The sequence below is a fragment of the Mauremys mutica genome, chromosome 2 (genome assembly GCF_020497125.1).
Source record: "Mauremys mutica isolate MM-2020 ecotype Southern chromosome 2, ASM2049712v1, whole genome shotgun sequence".
Taxonomy (NCBI): domain Eukaryota; kingdom Metazoa; phylum Chordata; order Testudines; family Geoemydidae; genus Mauremys; species Mauremys mutica.
The window spans coordinates 161,882,254-161,905,650 of NC_059073.1; the positions used below are offsets into that span (position 1 = coordinate 161,882,254).

Here is a 23,397-nt window from a genome sequence, read left to right on the forward strand (position 1 = left end):
CACCACTGGTCTGGGTCACAAACTTAGGGTAGGGTAGGCAGATAGTTCTTGTTTCTGCTTCTTTGCTGCTGGATTCTGCCCGTGAGAGCTGCTGCTCACTGCTTCTCTCAAACCCCCAAAATAGCAAGAAGGCCACCTACGTTTAGTGCTTAAAGAGAGGTATTTTGGGGCCAGTCTACAAAACACCAGTATTTTCCTGAGTTAGTCTCCGGCAAAGATCTCATTGCTCTAATCATAGGCCTGTACCAAAACAGCTATGGATGTGTTGAGTACTATCATTTAAATCCATCATTTTACAAGGCATGTTCTTGTCATTAGAAAATATAAAAGTCATTCTAAAGAACTAGGGTAAAAAGCAATTCATAGGTGTTTTCAGACTGTCTTATCAATACAATGGGGGAGACTTTATCCAGGTGATGCCCATTATGTTAACATTAATTTGGCTACTGCTGCCAAATCCTTTCATAGTGCACATACTACTGTACATCTGACATGTTTCTGGCCGTATTCTGCCATCAATTTTGGTTCAGAATTCCCATTCACGCCACTGGAGAAGTAACATGAGCCTTGATGAAAAGATATGGCTTAGTTTCTTGCATTTTATAAGTGACAATTTGATGTTAATGGCAGGATCATAGTCTTTCTATCTATGTGTAAAGTTCTAGCACAACATTGCTGTTATATAAGTAATAGGCAATGATAAGCAAATACATAAAAAATTGATACTCTTTCAATTTTTATATTTTAACATGAAAAAAGTTAGAGAAATTGTATCCCAGTACTTGGGTATATTAACTATATTGCAGTAAGACATCCTGGAATGCCATGAAGATGTTTGTAGTATCTATGTCAGGGCAGTATTTCACTCTATGTAGAAGACAGAATACCTGCAGTACCACTTGGTAAATATTTTGATGGCAACCACTGTGCGAAAAAAGGACACTTTCATCTGAGCTATCTTGTTTATTATGTGGCTTTTTTAATGAGTCAAAATGAAATGTGAAAGTAGAAACTTACCCTGGGCTGCTGTTAATTCTAGTAGCAATGAAATTGAATTCAAGTTTCCATTTTAGTACAATGAGTGGTAATAATAAGTACTGATTATTTTTAGAATTGGGGGTCATACTAATGTGTACAATTTTCACTACAGCTGTCTGTGATAACTAGCTTTTAACTGGCTTTGGCGTGTGATGCTGCTACAGTCTTATGGATTGATGTTTTTGAAATGCCTTAAATAAACTATAAGGAATAATGAATTGATCTGCTCTCTACTTTAAAGATATAAGAGCCTAGTAGAAAAAGAGTGAAGAAAGTAATCACTGTATAAATGCACTTTGATTGTGTTTACAGAAACAATTAACATTTTTCTTCATATCGCATTATCTTTTCACTGTCAATGATTATGGTGAATGCAACTGACATGATGGGGAACCAGTAAGAGACAGAGCCAAGAAAATAATATTAAAGAAACAACTGGCTCAGGACTGCATTGAAAGATTTCCTTTTAAGCATGCATAAAGTTACAGTTTCTCATGTATTCAAATAACTGGAAATATGTTCATAAACTAGTGGCTACTATAATTAAAAACTAAAAGTATTTGCCAATGCAATAGCAGTTAGAACAAGAGATTAGATGCAGTATAATTGTGTTTATGGGATGGGGCAACTCTTAATTTGGCTTAATTAGCTTATCTTCTCGGCATTGCAATTAGTAGGTCAATATAGTCTGGTCAAGTAGTACATAATTTTTACAAACATATTTTCTTTAAATCTTAAAAAAATACAACCCTATACTTCTTTCTGGGCGAATATACAAACAAATCCGATTTTTGTACACTGTAACTGCCCCTTTCCAAGGGATGCTTTCAATTACAGCTCTCCCCCCAAGGAAGCCGTACTGCTCTACCCCCACAAGCTTCACACATGCTGTTCTGATATTTATAACAATTCTAAGCCTTTCTGAGACAAACATTGATTAACATGTTAATTGGAAAGTGCTCCCCAGATGACTTCTCATTTTATACAAAAAGGGTTATTTAGATGGTTAGAAAAGATGGTTATTCAAAAGATTTCAGAAGAGAAGTGTGTGTGTGTGCGCGCGCGCGGGTAATTAAATCAGACAAGATGGTCCTATTTTCTTCCTGTGTTGTTATCCTAGTTTTCCAGATGGCCAAATTGAAGAGCTCAGTCAACCAGGGAGAAACCTGGTCCCCATGGTAGGCTATCACCTGGCAAACTCAACCTTCTCAGTTCGTTGCCCACTGAGCCTTATCTGTGCATAGGCTGTAACTCAGCCATTGGAAAAGGGGAAGGCTTGGCTAGCTTCTGAAGGAGAAGTATCTATTTGAATTAAATAGTGATTTTTGCAGGTGCTTAACCCCAGAAGCCCCAGGCTAACAGCTGCAGTAAATATAGGTGACATAGATCCTTAAAACACAGGACTGTGACTTCAGTGCATAAAATTGTTTTTAGAATAAATATTTATTCTTTCAAATTAGATCCAATGTGACCATACCTATTCAAGGTGATAGACTTTAAATCAATGGACGATGCATGAGGAAGGAAAGAGAGTTTTACTTGCCGGAGGCTTGGTGAAGAAGATGAGACATTCATAAATGAATGAGTCTATCTGTCTTGATATCTTCCATGTTTCTCTCTGTCTCTCTGTGTGTGTGTGTGTGTGTGTGTGTGTGTGTAATAAAAGATTTAGGAGGAAGCTGAGGTATTCCATTCCTGATATCTACATTCACCTAATAGAGTCTCTTGTTATGCTGGGAATGATACACACATTTTATCATCCAGCAAATATTTGAATCCAAACTGGAAGCTGAGATCCATGGATCTTCTCAAATTTACTCTCTCTCCCCCTTTCTCTCTCCATCTATTTAAGCACTGCCATCTTTGGTGCCCTGTCAAGGTTGTAATGTTATACCTAAAAAATTAATACAATATGAATAAAGTTTAAAAAACAATTTTCTAATAGGTAAATAAATGTTTCAGACAGGTAATTTTTATTTCAATAAGATAAAAACATTTTATTGTACAACTGCCAGTATTGCATAGAAAAATAAAACATAGTTAATATGAAAGTGAATTCTACCACGTAATACAAAAAGCCAGTTTGCAAATGTACTTGGTTGGATTGCGGGAATAATGACTCTGGCTGAAATCTTGTCCTGTACCCTGTACTACAAGGAGGATGAGTGGCAGGGCATAGGAAGCTGGTTACTCTCTGCTTCCTGATGCAGCACCAAATTAGGGGGTTGCTCTAACTGAGAGATAGGCAACCTATGGCACGCGTGCCAAAGGCGGCACACAAGCTGATTTTCAGTGGCACTCACACTGCCAGGTCCTGGCCACCGGTCCGGGGGGTTCTGCATTTTAATTTAATTTTAAATTAAGCTTCTTAAACTTTTTAAAAACCTTATTTACTTCCATACAACAACAGTTTTGTTATATATTATAGACTTATAGAAAGAGGCCTTCTAAAAACGTGAAAATGTATTACTGGCACGCGAAACTTTAAATTAGAGTGAATAAATGAAGGCTAGGCACACAACTTCTGAAAGGTTGCCGACCTCTGCTCTAACTTAAGCCACTGGTGTAAGATCCCTGTGGGACCTACACTAATGAAAATCAGCCGCAAAGAGTGCCATACTACCATATCACTGTCTGGCTCCTCCTTGTGTCTTCCTTCCCTTGACACATCCCCTTCCTTGAGGCTCTGCTGCCTCTGCCAGATTGGTAGCAACAGGTTTTTTCCCCTCTGTAAGGGGAATTCCTACTGGCTGTTTCTGAGCAGAACCTGTCCACTTTGCACCAGAGCCCTATGTGGATAGAACATTTGTATCCACATCCAATACCATGGATATCTGCAGATTTGCAGGGCTCTAGGTATAAAATTTGGATCCACATAATCTGCAAACAGGTTCCGGAGATGCAGGTATCCACAGATATAAAGCCGATATCCACAGATTTGCAGGGCTCTACAGATGGGCCAGAGTGGACTGGAAAATCTGGCTCAAAAATCAGCTAATTTCTGTCTGTTATCTTGTTGTGTTAAGAATCCCATAGTAAAGTGTTAATACTATAAAGACAAAGGATGAAATGCTGGTTTCACTGAAGTCAATGAAAATGTTGTCATTGACTTCAGTGAGGCCAGGCTTTCACCCAAAGAGTCCAGTGTTACAGCTACCTGTAACAAAATGTTAACCAAACAGGTTCATTCAACTTTGTATATGAAATATATTTTTACTTTACAATACTTTTAATGTCACTCATTCATTACGGGATAGAGATTGAATATGGTAATTATTTTTCTTCTAATTCACAACTTAAGTGTATTTTGTCACAGTCATTTGTACTTTTTGCACACAAGACGTTTGTGGGTACTCTTACTCCTGGAGGAATTCTGCTCCACTGCACAGTGCACAATTTTGCAGAAATTAATGTTGTGCGTGCAGAATTCCCTCTCCTCCCCCCCACAGAAATGGGCTGTGGAGATGTTTGCTGCCACTGGGGGCCGCTGGATCTGGCAGAGGCCTGCTCACAAATAGAAGACAAGGCCGGGACAAGGCGGAGGGAACTGGAGGGTTCCCAGCAACTACAGTTCCCAGCACGCCCTGAGGGAAGGAGGTGGTGGCACGCCGGAAACTCCATGCAAGCCTGGGATGCAGCATCAGGCTGTTTCTCCCTCTGGATCCCTGGCCTGGGGGGAGTAGGGAGTGTGAGTGTCTGGGCCAGGAGGAGCCACACAGCTGACCTCTGGAGGGAAGGGAATGTGGGTGTCTAGGCTTGGGGGGCTATGGCTGGGCTCTGGCGGGGAGGGGATGTGAGTGTCTGGGCCTGGGGTTGGAGAGGCACAGCTGGTCTCTGAGGGTACGGGGTGAGAGTTTCTCAGCCCCCGGCTGGGCTCTGTGGGGGAGGAGGTAGAGAAACAGGAACTGGGTTGTCCTGGGGGTTTCTTTAAGGCCTGGTCTACACTGGGAGAGGGGGTCGAACTAAGGTACGCGACTTCAGCTATGCGAATAGCGTAGCTGAAGTCGAACTACCTTAGTTCGAATTTCCTACCTGTCCAGATGCCGCGGGATCGAACTCCGCGGCTCCCCCGTCGACTCCGCCACCGCCGTTCGCGGTGGTGGAGTTCCGGAGTCGACAGGAGCGCGTTTGGAGTTCGAACTATCGCGTCTAGATTAGACGTGATAGTTCGAACTCCGAGAAGTCGAACTCTCCGCGTCGACCCGGCGGGTAAGTATGGACCTACCCAAACTCTTTACTCCAGGGGGAATTTTTGGATGTGTCTATCTTGTTACAGACATACTTGCTGACTGGTATTTTGAAATAAATTACCAAAATAATTGAAACTGGTGTAATTATATAGTGTTATTTTGACAAATAAAATTTGCAGAATTAAAAAATATTGTGCACAGAATTTTCTGGCGCAGAATTCCCCCAGGAGTATACTCTGCTGTACAGTGCACTCTTAGACAGTGTAGTTCAGTGATACAAAAAAATGTAGCAGGATGAACAATAGTAAAGTAGGCATGGCGTAAGAAAAATTCTTGGTTGAAGAGTATGTAACTTAGATTTAAATGAATTAAGCATATTTGGTAGGCCTGATGTGATGTGACAAAGATGTGATGCATAAGAATTAAAAACTACTGTTCCAGCAGTTTTCAGCCTAATATGTGAGATGTGGCTGGATTTCTCCACTTTCAAAAAATAGCTGGAGAAGGCAGCTCATGAAACTCAAAAAGATCTACCTCAGGTAAGATCCATATGCCTAGTGTAGACTTTTAATCCAGACAGCTCTTTTTATCCACCTGGGAAGGAGTCAGTGTCACCTGACAATATATTAGGTGATTTAAATAATTATTAGCTGCTTGTTTGCTATCCAGAAGAAAAATCGCCTGCAGAAATCACAGCCTTAGCGGAGCTGGCTGAACAATAAAGGATTTCCAGATGTGCCCAGTATTGGCCTAACTCCTCACATTGAGGTGAATGGGAGTTGTCAGGCCAATGCTGAATACTTCTGCAAATCCCACACTAAAATACTATCCCTCAGGAGAGACACACGTTTGCTTTCCTGAAGAGTTCACACTACCAAATCCTGTTTCTTTTTGGTTTTCTTTTATCCTGTTTCTGGGATGTATTAACAGGAGTGTCGTATGTTCAACACAGAAGGTAATTATCCCCTTTACTAGGCACTGCTGAGGCCTCAGGTGAAGGTTTCATTCTGGACACCAGACGTTAGCAAAAATGTAGATAAACTGGAAAGAGTCCAGAGGAGAGCAACAAAAATGATAAAAGGTTTAGAAAACCTGACCTATGACGAAAGGTAAAAAAAACTGGCCATGCTGAGTCTTGAAAAGAGGAGACTGGAGGAGGGGGGAAGATACCTAATAACACTCTTCAAATATGCTAAGGGCTGTTACAGAGAGGACTCTGATCAATGGTTCTCTATGTTCACTGAAGGTAGGATAAGAAGTAATGGGCTTAATCTGCAGCAAGGGAGATTTAGGTTAGATATTAGGAAAAACTTCGTAATTATATAGCTAAGCTCTGGAATAGGATTCCAAGGGTGGTTGTGGAGTCCACATCATTAATGTTTTTCAAGAACAGGTTATACAAAAACCTTCCAGGGACTGTGTGGCCGAATGTACCCATGTATTCACACTACTGTAGTAATATTTGTACAAAATATGCCTTGTCAGGTATCATTTGAAAACTAATAACTCACTGGCTAGTAATATGGTGTAATATATGTAGCAACCTTATATGTAAAGTTATGGTATTTCACTGTATGACGTTGGTAGCACATGTTCAAACCCACACAGTCCTGCCTAGGCAAAAGTTGTTAAACAGGTCTATTCTGAACAAAGGGATGTGTGTTTCCTCAATTTACATGTAAGTAATAAACAGAGCAAATTTGCATTTCAGCAAACAGGTGAGGAGAAAGATCATGGAGCCTCTTTTACGATCAGACTCCATGTCACCTTCTTTACTTTAAAGGGTAACACTCTGAAGAATCCACTTCAAAAGTTCACTGGACTGTAAAAGAGAGGGGCAAAAAACCCCAAGTTTGCTCTTTCACCTAGGAAGACAAAGGCACCAGCACCTTTGGGCCTCTGGGAGAAATTCTGACTGATGAAAGGATCAATCACCATCTTGCTGGAAGACTGTTGGAATAGGAAGCGTGTTAGGGTCATCCTGCTAGTAGTAAGCAAGGGTGGTATAAACTAGGATGTTACTTGTGTGTTGCTGACAGGCTGCTGCGGTCAGAGCTGCTGGACCAAGTCTGCAGCTATTCACAGACACTCAGGGTGTGACCTGCATGCTGGTGGCCTGGTTCTGAGCAGCCCATGTTGGGGCTACAACAGCAAAGTATTGTGAGGCACCCAAGGTTGCAGGGCAGGTGGTGACACAACCACCTGAGAATGTGACAGATAGTCTAGGTATACTTGGTTCTGCATCAGTGCAGGGTGCTGGACTTGATGACCTCTTAAGGTCCTTTGCAACTGTACATTTTTTTGTGATTCTGTTATTCTATTTAGATTTGAAAAAACATATGCAAGCAGATGCAGACAATCATGAGAAAATGACAGGTACAGCTGGGTATCATGGGCATACCAATGAAATCTTTTTGCTTCCTAATCATAGTTTCAAGAAGAAACAGGCAGTCAGTGAATCATAAAACCTCCAGTGTAGCGTGAGAAGCAGGGACCACTAAGGACGGGTGATCATGGCCTGTCATTTGTGTCAATGTGCTGGAGACTCCCACAGAGTAAGTTCACAGAGATGATGGTAGGAAGGTCAGCTATAATTAGTAACTCTGGTTGCCTGCTTGACTGCCACTTGAATTCTTTTGCATTTAGCAAAAGGAAGAACTGAAATCATTTTTTTATGTATATGAGATAATGTGCTTATGAGAAGTCTCACCCTTCCTTTCTGTTCTCTTTTTTTTGTTTCCTGTTGCTTTCTCTTTTCCCCCTTTCTATCTTTTTGCTCTACCCCCTTCTAATGTTTTTTTTTTAAATAATAAACACCTTACTTGTAATTTGCTGTCCTAACATACTTAAGGAGGTTTATAAATCAGATGCTCAGCTACATGATAAAAAGACCCTAAGCTCCACCCAAATTTCTGTTACTCTTCTAGATTCAGGCATTAATTTCCTGCCTACCCACATAATGATATTGTACTTGTCCTCACTGAAACTCTCTCTGTCCTCTCATTTATGCTGCTGTAAACTCCACTTCTGTTAACTTAGGATCAGCTTCTGACATCTTTATTAATGCTGAGTAATACCTTACTCCATAAGTTGTCCCTTTGAAATCAACAGGAAATCATAGACTCACAGACCAAAAGGTCAGAAGGCACCATAATGATCATCAAGTCCAGTGGTCCCCAGACTTTTTATGTTGCATCCCCCCTTACCTGTAATGTAATCTGTCCGTGCTCCCCTTCCTCTGAGTACCAGAAGGAGAGACGGGGGCCGACGCTGGAGCTGCGACTGGGGTCACAGCCAGGAACAGAGGCGCACCCGAGAGCAGGGCTGGTGCCAAAGCTGGGGCCTTTGCTGAGGGCATGGTGGGGGCCAGAGCTGTAGCGGAGTTGGGGCTGGGTGGTGCTCCCCCGGGTGTTCCTCCATGCCCCCTAGGGGGACACGCCCCACAGTTTGGGGGCCACTGATCTAGTCTGACCTCCTGCACGTTGCAAGCCACAGAACCTCACCCACCTACTCAAAGTGTAAGAAAAGATGGTAAAATTTGACCCTTAGATTGTAAATGATTAGAAGAAAGGATTCTACCATTTTCTGTTACATAAAGTTCCATGCTCTATGGCACTGTAAAAATAATTTTAAAAATAGATTCATAACAGGATATTTATTTATCACCTGTTCCCAGTGCGCTGATCCTTCCCGTTCAGGACACACAATTTCATCTCAATGTTAAAGATTGTTTCTTCCCATTCAGTGCTGTGAGGAAGAGTTATAGATTCATGGAAATTAGAGATGGAAAATTTTCAGAATCATCTGTGACACCCTGACACCCCAATTCACCACTGCCATGTAATTAGGATATGTTTTGTACAAAGTATGTCTTGTGAGGTATCATTCTAAAAGTCTTGATCTGCTAGACAGTAATATCTCATTGGATTGTACGTGCTATCATTGTATGTGAAGTTTGGCTGTGTATGTGTTACTGAAAGTTGTTTTGAGGTTGAAAGCACGCAGAAGCAGCCTTTCAGGTACAACAGTAAAAAGGCCAAACTATGTTAACAGCTTATTGAGGAAATGCGCACACACACACACAGGAACTGTGTACGATAGAAACCTCTCAGAAGATAACACTGCACAATGGGAACTGTTTGGCCCAGGTCACAGCAAAAGAGCTCTCCAGCAAGTGGGAAGAAGATATAAAAGGGGGACAATGACATCAGGAAAGGACTTCACTTCCCCTGCAACAACACATCTAGAAACACCTGGGGGGCAAGCACTGAACTGTGGGAAGTGATGGTCCCAGGCTAGAAGGATCTTTAGCCTGTGTATGAAAACCTGGGCAAGTCAAGGCAACTTGTGCCTTAAGAATCTGCCAGCCTGTTTATCACTCAGGGTGAGAATTTACTAATTTATATCCTACCTATCTAGTGTGTTAAGCTCAGTTTGTGGTTTTTGTTTATTTACTTAAGTAATCTGTGTCGATCTGTTTGCTATCACTTATAGTCACTTAAAATCTATCTTTTGTAGTTAATAAACTCGTTTTTCTTTTCTCTAAAACCAGTTCGTGGAATTCATAAGTGGGGGGCAAAAAGTTGTGCATATCTTCCTCAACATTGAGGGAGGGGGCAGATTTCATGAGCTTACGCTGTACAGTTCTCTGTGCAGCACAAGACGATACAATTTTGGGTTTACACACCAGAGGGGGTGTGCACTGGAGTGCTAGGAAACTCTCAAGCTCTGAAGCCTTCCCATGCAGAGCTGATTTCAGTGTCTGTCTTCCTGCAGCGTGGTGTGTCCCTACCTGTGTGTGTGCTGGAGGAGGCTTGAGGGCCTGGCTCAGCAAGATAGTGTAAGGGAGCCCAGGCTGGTGGAACAGAGTGGCTCAGTGGTACCCCAGTAATCAGTGGCACCCTGGAGGGGGGTGGGCAACACGTCACAGCACCCAAGTTCCTTTTTTCAAAAGTAACTTGGGACATGGGCTCCAACATTCCTCTCAATTTTCAGAGAGGATCTGATGTGCATAAATCACTTTTGAAAACGGGACCTAGATTCCTGAATCACTTAAGGGTTTTTGAAAATTTTACCCTTATTAACTTGACTTGTCCATCCCACTTCTCAAGTAGAACTGTTCCTGTAGCGGGGCGGTGGGATACCCCACAGCCCCGCCGAGGGACAAACCGCCCCTAACACCAAGGTGGGTAGAGCCACTGGGTCCTGCGCCCACCCCTCAGAGGTCATGGCGCTGACCCGGAAGTATAAAAGCTCACCGGCAGAGCTCAGTGGAGAACCAGCCGCCGGAGAGACCAGACGTCTGCGACCGAGCTCCCTCTTGGGAGACAGCAGCAGGCCCCGGCCAGCTGGAGGTCGCACCGGGCCAACCAAGCCTACCCCTCGCTCGGTACCCCGAGGACTGGACGGGCCTGCCCCTTCTCAGCTACCCCGAGGAGGAGCCGAGCCTGCCCCTTCCCAGCTACCCCGAGGAACAGCGGAGCCTGCCCTTTGCTGCGGACCCCGAGGAACCAATGGTGTTCGAGACCGCCGCGGACGTTAGCACGACCCAGGTACCCTACGAGGGGGAGTGTGGAAGTAGCCCAGGGTCAGCCAACCCCAGTCAGGCTGCAGCACTGCCTGAACCTATGTCAGTGTGTTGTGGCCAGGATCCCCATTGACAGCAGCGAGTCTTTTCTGCTGCTAGGGCCCCGGGCTGGGACGCAGTGGAGAGGGAGGGCCTGCGTCCCCACTGTCACCCACTCCTTGGGTGACAGGCTCCCTCTTGTCCTTTTCCTGGCCTGGAGAGGCTAGGATCATTTGATTATTGACTCAGCCCCTGCTTAAGAGCCTGAGTCCCTGATTGTTTGCTTGCTGCCCCGCCCTGACCCAGGGCCTGGGCCATGATTTGACTATTGACTCAGTCCCCGCTGCAAGGGCCTGAGCCCCTAACCGAGTGTGTGTTATTCCACACGACCGCAGAGCTCGGATGGACGGCGAGGTAGAGTTGGGCGGAGGGATACCCCACAGCCCCACCGAGGGACGAATCCCGACCGAAACCCTCTACTCATGGCACCAGAAGTGGGGAGCTTTGCCCAGAATATGGGCACGAGCCCTTGACCCCTGTGAGAAAGGGTCTGGGGGAGAGCGATCCCCCACAGGAGACATGGATTTGGTCAAGCTCTTTGCATTCCTGACAGAGAGCCAGGAGCGACAACAGGCCGCCCAGCTGGGAGCCCAGTAGCAGCAACTGATCCAGGACCTGACGGTGCAGCACCAGGAGTTCCAGCAACAATGTTTGCAGCAGCTAGTGACGGCGCTGCCCCGGACTACGGAGCCCCAGCCGGGAGGCACGGACGGAGCTCCCCGACTAACCCCACCCGTAAGACTGACCAAGATGGGATCACTGGACGACCCCAAAACCTTTTTGGTGATTTTCGAAAGGGTGGCACATGTTGCCGGGTGGGCGCCAGACCAGTGGGCCACCCTCCTGGCCCATACTTGACGGGGACAGCCCAGACTGTGTACTGGGGGTTATCCACGGAGGATGCCAGGAACTATACCCGGGTGAAGGCGGCGATTTTAGACGCCTTAGACGTCAGCCCGGAAACCTTCCGGCAGCGGTTCCGAGGCCTGTCCTACAACGCGGGCGCCCGACCCCGGTTGGTGGCTCAGGAGCTGAGAGACCTGTGTAAGCGGTGGCTACAGCCCGACAGGCTGAACCCCAAAGAGCTCACCGAGCAAATCATCTTGGAACAGTTCCTCCACATCCTCCCGTCGCGGGGAAGGCCTTGGGTCCTCCGTCACTGGCCCCCAACGGTAGTGGCCGCCGTCACCCTCATGGAGGGCTTCCTTGCGGCGGAGACCCCGGTCGGGCCGGGTACGCGGGGCCACCCTCTGGCGCCTGAACGCCCCAACCCCGAAAGACGGGGGAGCACCCGGGTTGAACCATGGAATCCCCTGTGGAGTCAGGAGCCGCGGTACCGACGTCCTGAGGGTCCCCCGCGGCAAATCCCCACGGGCCCCGAGATCGGGGCTGGCTGCGGCCCGCGGAGTCCCCTTTCGAGCCAGGGGGGAGGCTCGACCCGGCCCGGACACCCTGAAATTGGGCCCTGTTTCTCCTGCGGGAATCATGGGCACCTCCAATGGGACTGCACTGAGATGGACTGCAGCTTTGGGCACATTTGTGCCGGAGAAACCCGGGCCCGACCGCCGCAGGTGCCAAGGTGCCAAGTTCACCGTGTCTGTAGTTGTCGGGGACTGCCAGACGTGGGCCCTGGTCGACTCTGGCTGTGGTCAGACTCTATTCAGCAAAAACCTAGGTTTCTCGGAAGACCCTCGGCTGGGAACCATCCTGTTGCAGTGTATACATGGCGACGTTCGACCGTACGCCAGTACCCGGGTCCCACTTACCGTGGACGGAGTCACGCGAACCATGGTTGTCGGTCTGACCCCGCAACTCGCCTACCCCGTGATCTTGGGGTGTGACTGGCCGGAGTTTCCGGGCGTCCTGAGGGCACATGCGCAGGAGAACCCCAAGGTCACCCCAGCATTGGAAGGGGACTGTCCCGAGGACCCCGCAGAGGAGCCTGAAGTGGCGGGGCATAGGAGCCCGGAAGGCCCGGCGGAGGACCCCCCACTAACGTTGGCTGATGACCACAAGATCGACACGGACTTCTGCCGGGACCAGAGGGAAGACCCCACCCTGGGTAGGGCGTATGAACAGCTGGCAGTGGTAGATGGCGCCCAGATTGATCCGGCCCGGGCCCAGACCTGGCCCCATTTCGAGTTACAACATGACTGCCTCTATCGGGTGGATTGAGATTCCCGCACCAGGAAAGTCCAGGCACAACTGCTGGTACCCCGGTGCCACCGGCGGGCAGTGATGAGGCTCGCCTGTGATGTCCCAGCAGCCGGATACTTGGGGCAGGAGAAGACCCTCGCCCGAATTCTGTCCCGGTTTTTCTGGCCCAGGGTGCACCAGGAGATGCAGAACTATTGTAGCTCCTGTCCGGCGTGTCAGCTGGCCGCTCCTTCCCGGACAGCCCGGACCCCTAATCTCCATGCCCGTGGTGGAAACACCGTTTGAGCGCGTGGCAATGGATTTGGTGGGACCCCTCCCGAGAAGCTGGGCCAGGTTCCTATACATCCTAGTCATCGTGGACTATGCGACCCGTTTCCCTGAGGCTGTCCCGCTTCGGAGCATCACCGCCAATACCATTGCGGATGAGCTCGTCAAGGTCTTTGCCCGCGTGGGCCTGCCCTGGGAGATCCTCACCAACCAGGGTACCAACTTTACCTCCTGGTTGCTGCGGCAGGTGTGTAGACTCCTCGGGATTAAGCAGCTACGCACCTCCGTGTACCACTCGCAAACTGATGGCCTGGTGGAGCGGTTCAGCCGCACCCTGAAAAATATGCTGCGCAAGTTCTCCCCAGAAGACCTGCGTTGGTGGGACCAGTTGATCCCACCACTGCTCCTGGCTGTCTGTGAAGTACCCCAAGCCTCCACCAAATTCTCCCCCTTTGAGCTCTTGTATGGCCGTCGTCCAAGGGGACTCCTGGACCTCATGAGGGAGACCTGGGAGCAGACCCCGTCACCGGCGCAGGGCATGTTGCAGTATGTCCTCCAGCTTCAGGGGCGTCTCGCACAAGCTGAAGTCCTAGCTCGAGAGAATTTGAAGGTGGCGCAGGAAGCTCAGGCCCAAACATATAACCTAGAGGCCTGCGCTTGCGAGTTCAAACCCGGCGACCGAGACCTGCTTCTCTTGCCCTCCAGCGAATCAAAACTACTGGCCCAGTGGCAGGGGCCATATAAGGCGATTCGGCGGGTCGGGCCGGTCACCTATGAGATTAACCAGCCAGACCGCCGGAGGCAAATCCAGCAATATCACATCAACCTCTTGAAACCCTGGCGGGCCTGGGAAGGCCTCCTAATTAATCCCTGTTCCCCAGAGCCTGAGTTAGGGCCCCGGGTTACCCCGACCAAAGATACCCCAATGCCTCAGCTCGGAGAGTCCTTAACGGAGGAGCTACGGAAGCAGACCGGGTGCCTCCTGCAGGCATTCCATGGGACGTTCACCGCCCAGCGGCCTACATGACCCTCATGTACCATACCATTCAGACAGAGCCAGGGGTGGTAATCTGAGAGTTGGCTAGGCCCTTATCCTATCGTATGCGGCAGGTCGTCGAAGAGGAAGTCCAGGCGATGCTTGAGCTGGGCGTTATTGAACCGTCGCAAAGCGAGTGGCGCAACCCAGACATCTCAGTTCCCAAACCGGACGGCACCCAATGCTTTTGCATTGATTTCCACCGTGTCAATTCGGTATCGAAGTTTGATGCGTACCCGATGCCTCGGATAGACGAGCTGCTGGACCGGTTAGGCAAGGCCCGCTTCCTCACGACCCTCGATTTAAGCAAGGGGTACTGGAAGATCCCCCTCGACCCCACTTCGCAGGAAAAGACCGCCTTTGCCATGGCCACGGGCCTCTACCAGTTCACCTGGATGCCCTTCGGTCTCCATGGGGCCCCCGCAACGTTTCAGCGGCTCATGGATCGCCTCCTTTGTCCTCATCAAGAGTATGCAGCCGCGTACCTGGACGATGTTGTCATTTATAGCGACCATTGGGAGAACCACCTGGAGCGGGTAGCGGCCGTCCTGAGGTCTCTACGAGCCACCGGTTTAACCGCCAATCCCAAGAAATGCCGCATTGGGTGGCAGGACACCACCTACCTAGGGTATACGATTGGAAGGGGACAAGTGAGACCGCTTGTGGGAAAGGTTCAAGCCCTAGCGGCATGCCCATCTCCCACGACGAAGCGTCACGTACGCCAATTCCTCGGACTTGCGGGCTACTACCGGAGATTCATCCCTGATTTCGCCTCCATCGCAGCCCCTTTAATGGGACTCTTGACCAAAACCAGTCTCCGATGGGTGGAGTGGACCCCGGAGTGTGACGATGCCTTCTGGGCCCTGAAGGACTGTCTCTGCCACATACCCGTCCTCTACAGCCCCGACTTCTCCCGGGGGTTCATCCTCCAAACGGACGCCTCGGAGGTAGGACTAGGGGCGGTCCTGTCTCAGGATGTGGATGGAGAGGAGCACCCGGTTCTATACCTCAGTCAGAAACTGTTTCCGTGAGAACGGCACTACGCTGTAATAGAGAAGGAGGCCTTGGCCGTAAAATGGGCCTGTGACACCCTGCGTTATTACATCCTGGGGGCCCCCTTCATACTAGTCACCGACCACGCCGCTCTTCGGTGGTTGGCCCGGATGAAGAATAATAATATGCGGCTAACGCGGTGGTACCTCGCCCTCCAGCCCTATGGGTAAACCATCCGCCATAGGGCCGATAAGGACCACGCGAACGCGGACTTCTTGTCCCGCCTAGGAGAGTTGGACGGGGCTGGCCCCGAGGGACGGGAGCCAGCCTTGGGGGGGGGTTGTGTAGCGGGGTGGTGGGATACCCCACAGCCCCTAACACCAAGGTGGGTGGAGCCACTCAGTCTTCCGCCCGCCCCTCAGAGGTCACGGTGCCGACCTGGAAGTATGAAAGCTCACCGGCAGAGCTCAGTGGAGAACCAGCCGCCGGAGAGACCAGACATCTGCAACCGAGCTCCCTCTTGGGAGACAGCAGCAGGCCCCGGCCGGCCGGAGGTCGCACCGGGCCAGCCAAGCCTACCCCTTCCTCGGTACCCCGAGGAACAGCGGAGCCTGCCCTTTGCTGCGGACCCCGAGGAACCGATGGTGTTCGAGACCGCCGCGGACGTTAGCATGACCCAGGTACCCTATGAGGGGGAGTGTGGAAGTAGCCTGGGGTCAGCCAACCTCAGTCAGGCTGCAGCACTGCCTGAACCTATGTCAGTGTGTTGCAGCCAGGATCCCCACTGACAGCAGCGAGTCTTTGCCGCTGCTAGGGCCCCAGGCTTGGATGCAGTGGAGAGGGAGGGCCTGCATCCCCCCTGTCACCCACTCCTTGGGTGACAGGCTCCCCCTTGTCCTTTTCCTGGCCTGGAGAGGCTAGGACCATTTGACTATTGACTCAGCCCCTGCTTAAAGGCCTGAGTCCCTGACTGTTTGCTTGCAGACCCGCCCTGACCTAGGGCCTGGGCTGCTATGTGACTATTGACTCAGCCCCTGCTTAAAGGCCTGAGTCCCTGACTGTTTGCTTGCTGCCCCGCCCTGACCTAGGGCCTGGGCCGTGATTTGACTATTGACTCAGCCCCCGCTGCAAGGGCCTGAGCCCCTAACCGAGTGTGTGTTATGCCACACGACCACAGAGCTCGGGCGGACGGCGAGATAGAGTGGGGCGGAGGGATACCCCACAGCCCCGCCGAGGGACGAATCCCGACCAAACCCCTCTACAGTTCCGCCCACTGCATATATACAATATAGTGAGGTTATGCAGCCATTAAAATGGTACACTCATTATTCTGGCATAAACATCAATCGTTTTTGTGTACCCACATAATATGGGATTGTCCTATTTAATCCACTAAAGGTGACTCTTTTATATTATAAAAATGAAATGCTAGAGTGAATACTTTAAAAATATATACACACAAAACACTAGACATGAGTTCAGAAAGGGAGGGGGTAAGTTAATCCTTCTGTCACTGAGAAACTAACATGACATGTGACTATTACAAGTGTCACCTGAGATAAACTTTTGGGTGCGGGTGGGGAGGAAGACATGTCGGCCAAGGAAGGATTTAAACTGCAAGGAATGTAGTGAATTTATATAATTTCAATGATGTTTGACTGCAGCAAAGTCTGATAAATGAAGACAACTGGAGAACTACTCAACATATTGAGAGAAAGAAGCTTACCTGAACGACAGTTCACTGACCTATTGGCAGTCCAGTCCAGAAGGGCAGAAAGGTTAATTCCATTAAGCAGTTACTTTAGATAAGTATTCAGTCCTTGCAATAACAAGTGCTTTGCAACAGGAAGAAATATTAGATTTCAAACTACCATGAAGCCTAAAAGCTCTCCATAGCCTCACTAGCTTAAAGCTAACATCTCATGGCTTCTCTGCAACCTTCACATTCCAAAGAGCTCTGCAGGGAATAGTGAGGCTTAAGAATGAATTAAAGCAGGAAAGTGATAGCAATAGTTAATACCTCAGTTATTATTTTAACACATTACAGATTCATCCGTGCTCACTAATGAAGCAGAAAATGTAGCAACTTCTAATCAATGAGGATGTCTTAAGTAACTTACTTAGCAAATGGCTTGAAAGAAAGAACTGAAAGCATAAAATTGACCAAGTAGTGATGAGTGAATGGTACAACAGAATAGTTCATGTTCATTGGTGGAAAAATAACCAGTGAAATCAAATCCTGAGTAAACTTTAATGGGATTTGACGTGTGTCCAGCAACCATTAAAGTCCTTTCAAGAAGGAGCTGCATTCATGCAATGAGGAAAAACTAATCTAAGTGTAATAAAAAAAAATCCTAACCTGGAAAGCAAGCCCAAATTTTGATAAAGTAAAACCTTTTGCTTTTTTAAACATTGCAAAAGTTAACCACAAAAGAAGAAAAATGAAATTCCAATTAATAAATTAATATATTATGAGTATTAGACTGCTAAGCCAATCTTTTCTCAAACTGTTTTTGGCACTCTCTGGCTCAATTATTTTCATATTCCCTTTATTATTGTTAATATTACTTTGTTTTGGCCCAATCTCACCCCCCAGTCATTCAATCCAACCTACATAGGTAGGTCCTTATGCTCATGTAAAGTCCCACTGAAGTCAGTGAAGCTCTGCATTGGCACAGGTATCTACTTACATGCCTCTGATTGTAGGATTTTCCATCCTGAAGCATAAGGGGGCACATTCCCAACAGCAACTGTCAATATTTGGAATGTGTCGTTCTTCATTATCTGGAAGGTGTTCATTTTGAGATGGAAGTATCTCCCAGAACACACTAGGTTTTGGGTGTTTGTGTATAAGTTTGGTATTGTTTAAATCAAACTGTATTCTGAAGGGTTTCTTTCTTTTTTAGGCTATTTTCTGTGTGTGATCACAATATTTGAGTCAGTGGGGAAGTCCCATTAAATGTGTCCAGTCCCTTCTGTGTTGACAAGATCTCCAGAAGAGACAGGTAGTCCTTGAGTTTGTTTTTGTAGAGATAACTCATGTAGAAGAGAAGAAAGCTGGGCAGACATCCTCCTCATTATTTTGGAAAGCATTCCCATTGAAAATAATTGCACATTTCTTCTAAACTGAATTAAAATTGCACATTTCTTCTAAACTGAATTTAGTTTTAGAAAGCAGGTTTAAGAGGACAAAAAAAAAAGTCCCCTGTATTTGTTATATTCCTAGTCCTTCTTCCTATTCTCCAACATCCCACATGCATTTCTGCCATTCGATTGTTGCCCTACAGGCCTTTTTAACCTGCTTTCTAAAACTAAATTGAGACTATTGAGAACTCCCAATCAAGGTCTAGTTTTTCAAAGGTGCAACTGTGTGTTCTTTGCATGCACAGCTTTTGCTGACCAAGACAAGTCGACATTTACATTCTCATGTGAGTATTGCATGCATGCAAATCAGCTTTTGGTTCTTAGCTTTTACAATGGAAAGTTTGCTGGAAGTGGAAAGAGCCACATGCTGTTGCTGAAAAGGCATGTGGGGGAAGGCAATGGGGGCATCTTAAAATTACAACATTTCTCACTTCCCAGTTCATCCTTTCTCCACCTCTCACTGCCATCCCTGTATCCTCTCTCGTTTCATCTGCCAGTGTCATAAAAGCCACCCCGGCTACTTCACTGGGGTTGCAGCTGGGCTTTGAAGGGAAGATGTTTCCCTTTAAAGCACTATTTACACCTGGGGGAATTCTGCACCAAACATTTAAAAATTGCTGCGCACAATATTTTAAAATTCTGCAAATTTTTGCATATTTTATTCGTCAAAATAACAATATAATCACACCAGTTTCTATTATTTTGGTAATTTATTTCAAAATACCTGTCAGCAAGTATGTCTGTAACAATACTGACAATGAAAAAGATTCAGGAAATGTTTTTTGTCAAGTAGATTCCTTACTAGGCATATTAATATAGAACTTTGAGTAATTCATTTACACTGCAATACAGAACCATATTTCCCACCCCCCTCAGAAGCAATGCAAAGCCTGGGGGAGTCAGGGGTAATGGAGGAGCTGAGGGAGAGGGAAGAGTCTGGAAGTGAACCTGGAGGGTTGTTGGTTGTGGGTCTGAGAAATATGGAACAGGTTTCTTTTGGCGGGGGGGAGACAGACAGTTAGGGACTGTTAGAGAGCCTCCCCCATGCAGACCCTGGCTGACCCCTAGCCTCTCCCATTCAGTCAGGCACCCCTTTCCCTATCCCCATGTGGCCCTGCACCCCTATCAGCCACCCCTTATGTGTCCCTGCACCCCTCCCCCATCCCCATGTGTCCCTGTGCCCCTTTCCCCATCCCCACGTGGCCCTGTGCCTCCATTCAGCCACCCCCTTCCCCCATGCGCCCCTGCACCCTCAACCCGTCCCCATGTGTCTCTGTGCCCCCGCTTAGCCACCCTTCCCCCCATGTGGCCCTGCACTTCCACTTCCATTCAGCCCCTGCCCCAGTCTGTCCTCTCCCATGAGCCATTATGAGCCCCAGTCTGTGACCCTCCAGCAGCCCCATGTGCCCCACACAGTCTGTTCCCCTGTATCCCCTGTCTCCTGACCTGGCCCCACTGGCAGGGCACTGGGAGGAAGGCAACATCTTCTCTGCCTTAGCAGCAGCTGCTCTGTTTTAGTGCCACAGTGGCCCCTGATGGGCAAAAGGCAGAACTACAACAACTTTCTGGCAGAAGTTATTTTCTACACTATTTATATATGTTGGGCGGGGGGGCACATGAATTTTACAAGCACACAGTGGCACAGAATTCCCCCAGGAGTAACTATTGCTGACATTCCTGCAGGATGCACTTTAAAAACAAAAAAATCACCTTATCCCCCACCCTGCTTGGCAGCATTCAGCAGAGCTACTTGAGCCCCTGTTTGGGTTTTTGTTTGTTTTTTCAATTGTTCTGAAAGTTAAGCTGGAGCTGATTTACAGCTTCCAATTCAGCCTTTTACATAAGATGACAACTTTAAAGACTCCCAGCCAAGGTCCCAGTCTAGGCCAGATTTTAGGTGTTTAAAAATGCAGATGGGCTCTGAATACAGTTTTCCAAAGTGCCTAAGATTAGGTGCTTTATGGTAGGCCCTGCAGTTAGGACTACAGGGGTGTAAATTATAGCATGCACTAGGGTGCTGTGTTTTAACTGCCCCACATAGACCCTACAAGTGCTAATAATAAAGTACCTAGTTCACGTTAATGTAGGCCTGTAGACAAGCCCTCAGTTCCATTGAAATCAGTAAGCTAGGCACCAACCTACTTAGGCACTTTTGAAAAATTCCACTAGGTGTCCATCTGCATCTTTAGGTACCTAAATACCTTTAAACACTGGCCCTGACACTGTCAGCTACAATTTAGTTAGAAATTGAGATTCAACTTTCATGTTCTGATATAAAATCATGAATTAATACTTTACTCAGTTATAATTGTTTATAATGAAGGGATCTTTTTGATGAACAGTTTTAAATATATTAAAATTGTGTACATTTATATAATACATGTAATCCTCAATATGTTATTTTTAGCATTTAAATATTTAAGATTTGTATCAAAATTGATAGGCCCCTTGATCAATGTCAGATTCATGCAGGTTCTCTCACTTAGTTTCCTTTCACATATACATACATTCCCAAACAGAAAATACAAGAGAGGACGGAAGAAACAGAGAGAGAGTAATTTCTATGTTTAAATACTTGAGGGACATTCAGAAAGTGTGTTGCTGGAAGTCCCTTAAGTACCTAGATAGGCAGATGGGTAGGTTGTTGGTTGCTAAATTCCTTGTTCATAACATCACACCATAACTGTTAGTGTCAAATCCTGGTATCCTTTCTCAGGCAAAAGTTCTGATGAACTCCCTGAGAGTTTAGCTTGAGTAAATGCAGCAGGATATAACCTATATTTTTATATCCCAAGAATGATATTTGAAGGTTATATTCTCTAATCAATATAATAACATTCCAGGATGGTCATTTTGTCTATGTGTTACTCTGAAGCCTGGAATCCCTGAGTTAGGTTGTGAAGTGATGGATACAGCTATGAGCATGGTTGATGGCTCATTTTGTTTGGAATATCGCTAGGTTGAATCATCACAGTGTGCTGTGGTCTGTTACTGTCCATTTTTAAAGTTTTCAGCCACATTGACAAATTACACCAGTGCAGTAGTGTGGGCTTTTAGCTACAGTATCACACATCTATGCCATGCCAAGAGTTCTAGTCCATTGTGATATGAAAGGTAACTCAACCAATCACCATCAAGGCTCTACAGTTAAGTTACATGCAACAATTTCATTGGTTATGTGAGGGAGACTGCACACATGATTGATTACTTGGTCCAACAGCCACAGTTCTTCAAAACCACCCACACAACAACACTACCAGCACACACAATAACTCCAAATACAAATACATGTAGCCCCTCACTGTTGCACGTTACCCTCATTCAGCATCTGCAGAAAGAAAAACAAATCTGCCATCACAACACAACCCACTTACAATTCAACATAACCAACCACACAACCAACACACCACAGGATTTCAGCTAGTAGCATAATCAAAACACATTTAAAACTGGAATGGGATAGTTCTTTCATATAGTGATAAAAGCAATGTTAACTTACATTTAATTAATTTTCAGTTCTTTTTCAAAATATTTATGAGGAAAGCAGTTGTTTCAAGCCAGATGAGCATTTTGTTTCCCTAATATTTTAGTTTATTTTTATGATCATTATCTTCCACATCTGCTAACAATAAAGTGGGTTTAGAAGAAAACATTTTTAATATATTTGTTTACTGATTATCTATGCCAAATCAATTAAGAAAACAATAGAAGCACATATTGCAAATCTGTGCATGTGTGCCTGAATCAGACATGCTCTACAAATAGAAGAAATTAATTTTTAAATGTGCATTCAGTGGCAAAATTTCACACTAAATATAGTAGTATGTACAAACTTTAAGATCTGTTATGAGAAACTACTGTTCTCATAACACTCTTATTTTAGTATAACACTACTCAGTGGCACAAAGGCTGAGGTGCTGCCGCTTTGGAGTGGGGGAATGAGGAGAGGTTCTGCACTAATATCAATGGCTGGAGGAATTCTGTCTGTTGAGGACAGAGGTGCCATGTAAAATGCATCAGTTGATGGAAAGAGATGCACTCAAAGAAGTTGCAGCTGCTGCACCCTTTGCACCACATGCAAACTGACATGTGGACCACTCTGTATGCGTCCAGGATAGTACAGAACTAAGAGCCTAAGAGGCTGAGAGCCCCATATTTCATTGTGCACAGTTACGTTAGGTGGTGGGCTACAGGCAAATCAGGGGAAATACTGGGGCTAAGCAGAGACAGCTGGGTTGTGATGCTCTTACAGTCTTGAAGGGAGTCAATGAGGGTATGTGAAATCAACAGGGAGGCAGTACACTGGAGAATAAGCTACCAGGGTGGGTAGTGTATCCTGATGCTGGGTACAAACAATAAACTTTGGCGATTATACGGAGAAGGCAAAGAAGACACTCCATTATCCTGCACCTAGAAAATAATCAGATGGTGTGATTATATTAATACAAACAGGATCTCAACCTCCCTGGTTGGAAAAGCTGCAAAGGACATTTGTGTGAGACATACTTCTTTAAGCAGAAGGTTAGCCTGTTCAATTTATTCTCTAGAAATCATGCTACGATTTTGTTGTATGTGTCACCAGTTTGTTTCCATTATCCTTTATAATGATAGAATTGTAGGACTGGAAGGGACCACGAGAGGTCATCTAGTCCAGTCCCCTGCACTCATGCACTTTTTCTCTATCTTTTGAATCTTTACCCTTTGACATGGGCGGTGTGTGAACCCCCCCTTTGGGGAGGCTAGCCCCCCAGCCCTGCCCTTTTCCCCCACCCTGCTTACCAGAGTCCCAAGCCCCCCGCCCCCCATGTGGCTGGAGGAGCCCCACCCCAACCGTCTGGCCTTCCGGACGGCTTGCCCCGGCCGCACTGGCCAGCCTGAGCTGCTTGCCGGTCTGACCCCCGTGTCACTGGCTGACTCGAGCACCAGCCTGACTCCTGGGCCAGCCC

At 46.8% G+C, this 23,397-nt stretch overlaps 1 protein-coding gene and 1 long non-coding RNA gene across 5 annotated transcripts in view; both read left to right on the plus strand.

Annotated features, from left to right (window-relative positions):
* Positions 1–23,397, plus strand: part of CTNND2 (catenin delta 2) — a 1,196,137-nt gene that overhangs the window by 558,294 nt on the left and 614,446 nt on the right. Inside the window, exon 1 of one of the 4 annotated variants that reach the window (XM_045005431.1) lies at positions 22,904–22,972. The exons of the other annotated variants lie outside the window; for them this stretch is intronic. The gene's annotated coding sequence lies outside the window, so the exon portion shown is untranslated. Of the gene's footprint in view, positions 1–22,903; positions 22,973–23,397 lie in introns of those variants that run through there. 4 annotated transcript variants of the gene reach the window in all.
* LOC123363894 lies at positions 16,970–22,955 on the plus strand. Its single transcript, XR_006576934.1, has 3 exons — positions 16,970–17,085; positions 18,214–18,312; positions 22,904–22,955. It is a non-coding gene; the product is annotated as an uncharacterized LOC123363894 (long non-coding RNA).